The following is an 11,576-nucleotide window of genomic DNA, read 5'->3' as shown; positions in this document are numbered from 1 at the left end:
TCTCTAATCTTGAGTTTCTTTTTTTTCTGTTGAACACAAAAGATGCTTTGAATGTCCACCACTGAGGGCTGTGACAAGCAGAGCTGCCAGGTTTTAGCCCAATGGTGAGTCAAAACTAGCTCAATCACCAGTCAAAACCAACCCAATAGCCAATGAAAAATAGCTCACTGGTGAGTCAAAACTAGCCCATTGGCCAATCATAATTAACCCACTAGAGAGTCAAAACTACCCCCTAGCAAGTCAAACTAATCCAGCTAGCCCAATAGCCAATTAAAAATAGCTAACTGGTAAGTCAAAACTAGTACAATCACTAATCAAAACTAGCCCATTGCCGGGTCAAAACTAGACAAAAAGCCCATAAAAACTAGCCCACTGGTGAGTCAAAGCTAGCCCAATAGATAGTCAAAACTAGCCCAATGGTGTGTCAAAACTCGCCAAACGGCAAGTTAAACTTGCCTAATGGGCAATGAAAACTAGCCCAATGGCCAGTACAAACTAGTCCACTGGTGAGTCAAACTAGGCCAGTAAGAACAATAGCCAATCACATATAGCTCGCTTGTGAATCAAAACTAGCCCAATGATCAATCAAAACTAGCCCACTTGTGGGTCAAAACAAGCCCAATGGCCAGTCAAACCAAGTCAAATAGCCCATCAAAACTAGTCCACTGGTAATTCAAAACAAGCTCAATGATCAATAAAAAACAGCTCACTGTTAAGTCAAAACTAGTCCAATGACCAATCAAAACTAGCCCACTGGTGGGTCAAAACAAACCCAATGGCCAGTCAAACCAAGCCAAATATCCCATCCAATCTAGCCCACTGGTAAGTCAAAACAAGCTCAATGATCAATCAAAAATATCTCACAGGTAGGTCAAAACTAGCCCAGTGGCCAATCAAAACTAGCCCATTTAGTGAGTCAAAACTAGCCCAATGTCAAATCCATACTAGGCCACCGGTAAGTCAAAATTATCCAACAACAAGTCAAACTAGCCTAATGGCCAATGAAACCTAGCCCAATGACCAATCAAAGCTAGTCCACTGGTGAGTCAAACTAGGCCAGCTAGACTAATAGCCAATAAAAATAGCTAAATGGCCAAAACTAGCCCAATGGCCAATCTTAACTTACCCACTGGTGAGTCCAAAGTAGCACATTGGCAAGTCAAACTAGACCAACTAGCCCAATGGCCAATAAAAAATGGCTCACTGGTAAGTTAAAACTAGCCCAATGGTGGATCAAAGCAAGCAAAGTGGCCTTTCCAAACTAGCCAAATAGCCCATCAAATCAAGCCAAATGTCCAATCCAAACTAGCCCACTGGCCAGTCAAAAGTCAAAACTAGCTTAATGGCCAATCCATACTACCCCACTGGTGAGTCAAAACTAGCCCAATGGATATTTAAACTAGCTCAATGGTCAATCAAAACTAGCTCACAAGTGAGTCAAAACTAGCCCGCTGCCAAGTCTAAACTATTATGGGCAGTCAAAAAAGCTCAATGGCTAGCCAAAACTAGACCACTAGATCATCAAAACTAGTCCAGTGATGAGTCAAACTATCCCAATGTCCAATCAAACCAGCCCGCTTGTAAGTCAGACTATCTTAATGCCTAATCAAACTAGCTCACTTGTAAGTTATACTGTTACTATAATATATTTACTATGTATTACAATTTATTGTATTATTGTCCTACCTTTTCTGTATAATTTCTGGTTTTGAAAATAATCGTTTATTTCAGATACAAAAGAAAAATAAGAAAAAATAGTCATGAAAACACATGAGGTCAAGTGCTCGTCACTGGATGAGTTTAGATGCATTCAAAATGCATCTGTGTCTTTGTAGCAGAACAATACAGCAGAGAATCATGGGTAAACTATCAGGAGGATAATTAAGCTCATGTTTTGATTATTTAAGCATAAGTGATTTTAATTGATGAACAGCAGTTTGTTTATTTCTGTAACAGTTATGCAGCCTCATTAGCGTGTGTGTGCGTATTAGTGTGTGTAAGCGAGAGAGCAGAAAGCATTCTCTAATGCGCACACACACATACATACATACATATATATATACAACTCAGGCTCATTCTGAAAACATACCCCATATACATTTTTGGAGAGGGCAAAATATGTCCCAGGAGGGTTATTATTATTATTTTTTTATCTTTTTTTCCGCGATTCCACCAGAGGCCGATCTGTACGCTTTATTAGATTTCAAATTTTTCTTGCGAGTGCCATTCGCACCTGCTGTTCTTGCATAAATCCACCAGAGGCTGCTGTCGACTTACTGACTGACCTACCAATCGATCTCATCACCCTCTCTCTTGCCTAAACCCAACCAATAGTGTTTTAAAAAGCACAGATTGACCAGTGAGTGCATTGTGCTCATTTTAAAATTGAAATGCAGTCATACGTAGTTTTGGCTACATAATTCGTGATCTCCAGAAATGTACATAGGGCTACGTTTTCAGAATAAGCCTATGTTGCATATATAATTTTGAATTATTTTTAAAGAAAATCAATTATTTAATTAGTATTTGAAACTGTTGTACATCGAACAATTATACCTCCACATAAAATCCCATTAAATAAGCGAAATCAGATTTTACATTAAAAAAATTATTCTATTTAATGCAATTTTCTGTTAGAAATATTTTAATAATAATTCTCTAAAAATGAATTTATTATTAGAATTACTAAATATTATCAATAATGTAGAGAACAAACTGTTCATCTAATAATAATTAATGTAATTATTATTAATAGTAAATTAATTACTATGATAATAATAATTAATAGTAAATTAATTAATATAATTATTGTTTTAATCAAAACAACATATAATATGACATGATATAGGTGGCACGGTGGCTCAGTGGTAAGCACTGTCGCCTCACAGCAAGACGCTCGCTGGTTCGAGTCCCGGCTCAGTCAGTTGGCATTTCTGTGTGGAGTTTGCATGTACTCCCCATGTTTGTGTGGGTTTCCTCTGGCTGCTCTGGTTTCCCCCCTAGTCCAAAGACATTTGGTATAGGTGAATTGAACTAAATTGGCTGTAGTGTGTCTGTGTGTGTGTATGGATGTTTCCCAGTACTGGGTTGCCGCTGGAAGGGCAAAAGCTGTGTAAAAAATACAAAATGCTTGATAAGTTGGCGCTTCATTCCACTGTGGCAATCCCTGATAATTAAGGGGACTAAGCTGAAAAAAAATGAATAGAATAGAATAGAATAGAATAGAATAGAATACAATGATACCATAAAACGCCAAAATGGCTTAGTTGTTAATATTATTTAATTTCCATTAAATAATAGTAAGTTCATAAAAGTAGTTCATTTGATAATATTTAATATCATTTTTTTCATTTTAATTAAAAAAATCAAAACAACTTTTGATATATTATAACAATATCACAAATGTTATTATTAACAAAATGTTCACTACGCGTTAACAATGTAAAAACATTCTGTAAATTATTTTTACAGCTATTTTTAAATAACAAAATAGTCTTTTAAAATAAAACTACCAAAAAAAATTATAATTCCGCAAATCAAATAATTTGAAAAAGTTATGGTGGTCACACACTAGATGCGCAACTCAGCGCCACGACATGGTGCGCACATGACAGTTGGAAGTATCGCACACCAGATGCACACATTTGCATGCGATTTAAAATGAAACTATTCATGTCCTAAGTCGTAGCTGGGCGCCGCGGACAGCCAGCGACTTGCGGCGCCAGAGCTTGCATACTGATAGAAATCTGTTTAGAATTCTAAAATGCATGTCGCTGTATGGCACATCACAGAACGGCGCATCCAAAGTACGACCCAATTTATATATGCAGAATTTGATTTTGTACATATGTTATAAAGCATTTCTTTCCATTTCTTTTCAAATTGTAAACTTGTTTTGAAGGGTGAAACTTGACTGTGACACTTTTTACAAAGTTGGACTGATGGACAGAATACTCTGTGACTGAGTTATTTCACTCACACACACACACACATCCGTTTGGCCCCTGTTGGCTTGGATCACATCTTCAATCCCCTGCAGGTGTGTGTTGGCTCCCACCGGGAGGCCCATGGTGTGAAGCCTCTCTTTACGCCCCACTGGATCTATCAAAAACACTGACACCTTCTCTTTCAACCGTCTCAGCTTGCATTTCTCCTTTTATTCATCCCCGCTTCTCCGAGGGAACAGCTCTGGCATTTACAGCGGCTCGACCTCTGGGGCCAAAACCAAGTAACGTGGATTTCCATCCCACCGCTGTTCGCTTTCTGGGGTCGCTGCTCCTCTCTTTGCCGATTCCCATTGGCTTTTTCGATGTGAGAAAGGAAGGAGTGACAGACGGAAAGAGGTGTCCGATAATAAGAGTCTCCTAGAAGAACTGACCATTCCACGGGTGGTCACTGATCAGGGTGAGAGCCACTCTTGTTATCGTCTCCTCATTATAACCCCCTGACAGGCGGCTCAGAGCGAGTGAAAAGTGGAGAAAAAAATGGAAGAGGAGAGAAGGAACATCAGGAAAGACTGTGACAGAGAGATAAAAGAGGAAGAATCACCTTCATCCCTTCGTTCTTGGCCCTGTGTGAGCCTCCTGCCATTTCCTAGACTGAGGTTTCTCATTATAATGCGTTTTACCGCGAACCAAAATAACACTTCTTCTTTTTTAACGGCTGCTATAAGCCATAGGGGGATTTTTGCAGCTATGTCATGAAAAGTCTTCGGTTTTAGGTGAAGTATTTGTAGAATATTAAATTTACATTTGAGGTTGTGCAGTGGGTAGCACGTTCGCCTCACAGCAAAAAGGTTGCTGGTTCGAGCCTTGGCTGGGTCAGTTGGCGTTTCTGTGTGCAGTTTGCATGCTCTCCCCGTGTGGGCATGGGTTTCCCCCACAAGTCCAAAGACATGTGGTACAAGTTAATTGGGTAAGCTAATCTGTCTGTAGTGTATGAGTGTGTATGGATGTTTCCCAGTGATGGGTTGCAGCTGGAAGGGCATCTGCTGCAAAAAAAAAACATATGCTGGATAAGTTGGTGTTCATTCCGATGTGGCGACCCCAGATTAATGACAAGACTAAGATACATCAGATATATTTATGTGTATGTGTGTATATATATATATATATATATATATATATATATATATATATATATATGTGTGTGTGTGTGTGTGTGTGTGTGCGTACATGTATACAACTGCTTTGTCTGGTTCTCGAATCTGATTGGTTGATAGTATGCGATATTCTGCAATAGAGTGGAGGAACTATGACGTCACCTTATAGGCTAATCGACTGCTAGCATAAAACTGGTTCCCTCGATAAAATCCCTATAGGATATTCCCATAGGCTTTTCAAAGATTGCAAATAATAAGCTCTGTGTTTAAATGCTGTTCATAACACTCACACGTTTTGTCCAGCCGGATGATCCTCACACAAAAATTCAACTTTGAGCAGTTTTGGATCTTAAATGCAAATGCAAGAATTGAAAAGCTAACATTAGGCTATAAACAGACTAAAGTGCCTTCAGGGCGCTCGCCTTTGACGTCAGCACCACCCTGTTAACGACAAATTTATAAGCTTATATTTAGAAATATTGTCCATGACAGCAGTTTATTTACAAGGATAGTGCCTATTTATACACACACACACACACACACACACACACACACACACACACACACACACACACACACACAYATATATATATATATATATATATATATATATATATATATATATATATATATATATATATATATATAAATGATTTTGAGATATACAACACGTCGACATTCATCAGTCTGTGATACTGAGAAAAGCAAAGAAGGTTGACGCTCCGCCAAAAAAAAAAAAAAAAATGAATTTCAAACTGATCACCTGATCACATCATTATGAAACAGGTAAGGACACTCAATCTCACTCAAGTAAATCTCTCTCTTTTGTATGTTGTAGTACTGTATTTATACCATAGTAATCTGGTAGTGTTTGCTTTGCTTCGGCTATTCGGGGCTATTTATTGTGATCTACCGATTGCAACACAGAAATACTGGGAAATCTTTGTAGACTGATTGCATGTCATGCCTTTCAGCCTTAAAATGCTAAAAATGTGAGCAAAATCACCAGTTTGGTCAATATTTAAAAAATTACCTTAAAGAATCGTTCAAATACTGGCTCTAACGTGACATTTGTGAAGTAGCAACAGTTTCTGCTGTACTGATGGTCAGCTGGAGATGTGAATGAATGGCGGAAGAAAGTAGTTAATCATTAAAAAAAGGATTTTGATACTTAAAGTGCATGTCTTTGGACTGGCCACTCACCTGTGTGAGGCACACTCAGAATTTTATAATGTTTTAAAGTTGTCATTTGGAGATTATCTGTGGTTTGATGAAAGAAAAATAAAGATGTAGCATTTAATTAAGATAATAAGACATCTTTGATAAAAATAAATAAACAAAATTAAGATAAATCTGGATTTAAGTTAGCTAATAAATATAACCGAATGAGATCATGAAAACACATAAAATATTATTTAAGATTAATGGAAATCGAGGTAACACTTTATTTTGATAGTCCATTTGAGTATTAGTAGACTGTCTACTTAATATCTGTTTATACTGCTCCTTCAACAGACATTTAACTGACTATAAGAAACTTTGCAAGTACATGTCAATTTACACTAACCCTAACCCCAACCCTAGCCCCAACCTAAGAGTCTACTTATAATTTACACAATAATTAGTTGGCATGTATATGCTATTTAACCTAAATTCAACAAACGGACCATCAAAATAATGTGTGACCGAAATCGACTGTGGAAAATAAATAGATAAACATTTATTTAAATAGAGAAATAAAAAGTCAAATCAGAGAATAAGGGTCTGTATCCTCTACAAGAAAGATAACTCCCACTCATTTACTGTAGGGGGGGAGAATTAGCTACATATGTTCAGTCTGATCTTATGGAAATTGTAACAATTTTAGGTAACACTTCAGTTTAAGTCTAAATTTACACTATTAACTACTAGCATATTACCTGCTTATTATTAGGAGATTACATATTTGAATCTGTAAAGTGTGATCTATTTTTACACCCCTCCACATACCCAATACCTTAACCCAACAATACCTAACCAACTATTAATAAGCAGCTAATTAATAGTTTATTGAGCTAAAAGTCAATTGTGTGTTAATACTGTGAACTTTGACTTATAATAAAGTGCTACCTTAATTTATGTGTGGCAGAAAAACATCTGTGTAGAGAAAACAAGTAGTGAAAAAGTATTTTTCAAGCACTGACTTTTTATGTATATCTTACCAAATGCACACAGTTGGAAACAGCAATCATTCCAGACGCTGTCCTTTTGTATGCACTTATAAACAACAACTTTCAAACTTCCCATGATGATTAGAAAGAAGTGCGCGCAACAATTGAACTTTAGCTCTAGCCGACAGCTAAAAATGGTAATGCTACAAAATGCTAATGCTGCTTTGCTAATTATGGCTTGAAAATCATTAGCATTTACAGCTAAAGGTAATGTGTTGTTTGTTATAAAGGTCAAGTAAATCTAAAAGGACACTGTTTAAAACCAAGTACATCTGAAAACCTTGAGGTAAACTAGATAGCAATCCAAAATAAGAAGGAAACTATACAAGGAAAGCTTGAGGGTGAAGTTCGAAAGTCGTTTGGGTTTACCATCAAACAAACCGTTCATCTTCCTTCTTTTTTTCCCCCTCATATCTTTGATATTTAGATGGTGGAGCTGTGAGAAATGTATCTTTATATTTGTTTGGAACTTATAGAGCAAGTGAGCTGGATGGAAATGTCAACGGCGTAAATACCAGCATTTGTTCTCCTCCCCGCGATCAATAGAGAATATCATTATACTCCCTGTATCCGTCCACAGAGCTGAGGCGTGCAAAGTTTCCAGAACTTCCCTTTGATAGCTCTCACTCCTTTTGAATACCCATGCGTGTGTATATGTGTGTGTGTCCTGATTTTGTCCTGGTACATTTAATCCTGTTTAAAAAAGGCTTTAATGGCATACACTTTGCAACTTTCCAAACACCCAAAAATGCTATTTTTTATCAGCTGAGAACCGATGAAGTGCTTATAAAATGTGTAAAGGAGTCAAAACACTGCAAGAAGCCACATTTCCACTGCTTGTATTGCACTGTAATGGACAATATACCAAGACATCCAGGTATGCTTGAGCATTTTTTCCTGTGTTTGGGTCACATCTTGTTGCTCCTTGTGCTCTTTTTGGTTTGTTTAGATGTCTTGTCCATGTTCTGTTTATATTTCAGACAAGCACATAATCTTTTGGCCTTGATTTGCTTGTCTGGTCTGCACCAAGGTTTGCTCTTGACCCACACTTATAAAGCAGCTGCAGAATAATTAAAGCAAACCTGGTGAGTGTGAACAAATTCAAAGAGACAGGATGAGAACTAACACATTTAAAAGGTGCCGTTTTAGTTATAGTCCTGTGTTCTGTTCTTGCATAAGTGAGATGAATAGATAATAAAAACCCTAAGGTTGTCCTTTCTGTGAAGAGATTTAAAAAAGGGAAGCAAAGTAAAAAAAAAAAAAAAAAAACAGGTTTAACCTTTCTCATTAGCAAAGGAAACCACTGATTTAGCCATATTTGCAGATATAAGTCAGTGGTTACTACTTTTTGATGAGATTGCTTCTTGATGTAGTCCTTCCAGTACAAAACTCACCTACCAACTCCGAGCTGAGCTTCAACCAGTGATTCTGGCATGGGAGGCAGACAATAATAATAAGGGAGCTGAAGACCGCAAACTGTTTGTAGATCACCTCTTGAGATCGGGGAGTGAGGTTTACCCACACGGCACTCACCATATAGCCACTGTTACACTCACATTCCGGAACTTCACTCCCATACAGGTCATGTCTCCAATGTAACCCCTCTGGTTTGACACTTTCCACCTGCCCAGAGAAGGGCTCGAACTGGAAATTCTGGCATTTTTGGCAAGCTAAAGACCACTTCCTTTAGCAATTCTTGCTAAAGCATCTCTTGAGATCAAGGCAGTGAGGTTTACCTGTGCTCACCAGATAGATCACTGTTAGACACACCCCTAGACTTTCCTCCCATTCAGGTTATGGCCCCTGTTCGACACTCACCCTTCCACTTCCAGCATCAGAGGCGGGAGCTCTAGCAAGGAGGCTAAAGACCAATGGTCAGCTCTTGAGATCAAGGAAGAGGGGTTTCAGCATTCATCAGCCTCTGTTATGCTGCATTCACACCGTATTCGATGCGTAACGTGCATCAAGTGCGAGTGATTTACATGTTAAGTCAATGCAAACGCGCGAATAGACATCCTGTGGCGTGATTGGCGTGGCACGGATGACGTGAATTGCGCGATACGTGTGAATGAGCATTTTACGCGTTTAATGCGCTTAACTCTTGTTTCGTGCGAATCACACGCATTAACCAATCAGGAGCTTGCTCTTGTGGGGGCGTGATTGTGATGTACAGTTCATCAAACTGGGCTTGGCTTAGTCAGAAGCACCGCTGAAAGCCTCCGTCATCCAGGTTCAGTTTCTGGAGGAGTTTATGAGCTCACAGAACTGGATGCACCTCTGAAAGAATCTAGTGGGTTTAGACACGGCACCAAGCGTATCAACGCTGTTTTTCAGCCTTCATAAAACACATAAACACTGTTATTTTCTTCATAAAATCAGTGTTAGCCATTTAGCTATGAAGCTAGAGACAGAAGCCCTGCCCATCGCACAAATCCGCGTCTGTTCTGAAGTGAATTTGATGCGCAAATGAAGTGGATTTGACGCGTGAAGGAAGCGAGTAAACTCAAATGTTCACGCGGCAATTTACGTGCGAATAGCGTGATTTATCCGTGCGTTCCGCATCTGGTGTGAACACAGCATTACACTCACCATCTAAACCTAAGCCCCATCCAGGTCACAGCACAAGAGTAAACCTTCTGGTTTGGCACTCATCCACCCACCCCGATTGGGAACCTATGGAAATCGAGAGTGAAGTTTACCAGGTAGACTTTGTTAATTTTACAAAACAAATAGTTGGTCAGGATGCAACATGTTGTATGACATGTTTCTTATCCAAAGCACCACAAGAATGTAGAAGTCTAAAATACCCAGTTTGACTCAGTGACTATCATAACAAGTCTGAATCTGGCTTCAGGTGTCATTCTTGATAATAACAGGCCCTGAGCCACTGGCGGGTATGGGCCTTTGACAAAAGGTGTCGCAGACAAAAGTGAATAGCAGGGTGGTTGTCGCGGATGAAAATGAAGAGCAGAGGGTTGTTTGGTGTAGGAGTTGGGTCCCAAAACTGTATGGGCTCTCAGAATCATCCTGACTTTCTCCCTAGCGGCGCCCCTGTAAACAGGCATTAACTGAAGTTTACCTTTCTTTCTTTTTTAAAGATGAAACAACTTGAGAAGAATTATAAGAGAAGCAAACAGCTTCAACTTTTTTCCATCAGAAACGACGAGATGAGATGAAGCAAAATGAGATCATCCGTGAGATTTTACTGTCCTATTAAGAGAGAGCTGTAGAGAGAAAAATAGACACTGAGGCCTTGTAACCAAGATTTATTACAGCAGAAGGGCTCTGATGGACAGAACAAAAAGAAAACACAGAGGACTGTATCTCCAAATCCAGGCCTTTGTCCCCCAAAACCCTCATATTCTAGCCACTCCTGTCTGTCCTCATAATTCTCCTCGCTGCATCCTCCATAAAACACATCGTCCATCATAGCGGGAGCCCCTGTGGTTAGAAAAAGTGACTGTAAAGGCGAGGAGAGAGTGAATGAGAGGAAAGGGTGTGGTAATACATGTCTGTTTTAACCTGGAGACTCTGTCTGTCTGGTGAGATAGCAACAGCACCACCTACTGGAGGCTTTGGTGGCTATGTTTTGGCACACTTAGTTAGTACTTTTCTCTCCCTTGCCTGCATTTAGAGCATTTTCTTTTTAAAACCGACTTACGCAATCCCCTTTTATCTCGAGAAGAAAAATATTTATCTAGCGTGCAACAACGGCGGTTTAAAAACAACGATTGGTTTAAATTTCACACTTCAGAAGCAAACTCAAGCTTCCGTTTAATTAAACCGGCGCCGCTGTCCTCATCGGAGTGATGAAAGAAGGAAAAAACTCTGCATGTTTGAATCTGTAAAAATCCTTTGGGCTGACCCCGCAACCGTTGAGTTTTGGCCCACTGTGTGGGAGAGAGATAATTGGCTCACTGTTCGTTAGCTAATTGCGTTTTCCTCATAATTGTCCTTTTTCATCATTAATTTGGGTCGTTCGGAATGTGGTAACGAGCAGTCACATGAAGGGGCCGTGGGTGGTGGAGGACACGGCAAATGAATTACATCGCAAATAAAAGGATATTCACAAGTGAGGTGTGAGTGTGCGTGTGTGGTTTGCTGTGAACTGGAGTGGCTCTCTGATGATTTTCAGTTACATTTATGATGTGGGTCAGATGTGGATACACTTTCGTCCTGCTCATAAACACACACTAACGCAGAGAGGGAAAGAGAAACATGAGCTATTGTGATCAAGCTTGTGTGTCCAACAAAGAGGAAACTCT

The sequence above is a fragment of the Danio rerio genome, chromosome 22 (assembly GCF_049306965.1).
Source record: "Danio rerio strain Tuebingen ecotype United States chromosome 22, GRCz12tu, whole genome shotgun sequence".
NCBI lineage: Eukaryota > Metazoa > Chordata > Actinopteri > Cypriniformes > Danionidae > Danio > Danio rerio.
Note: the sequence above shows the minus strand (reverse complement) of the source record.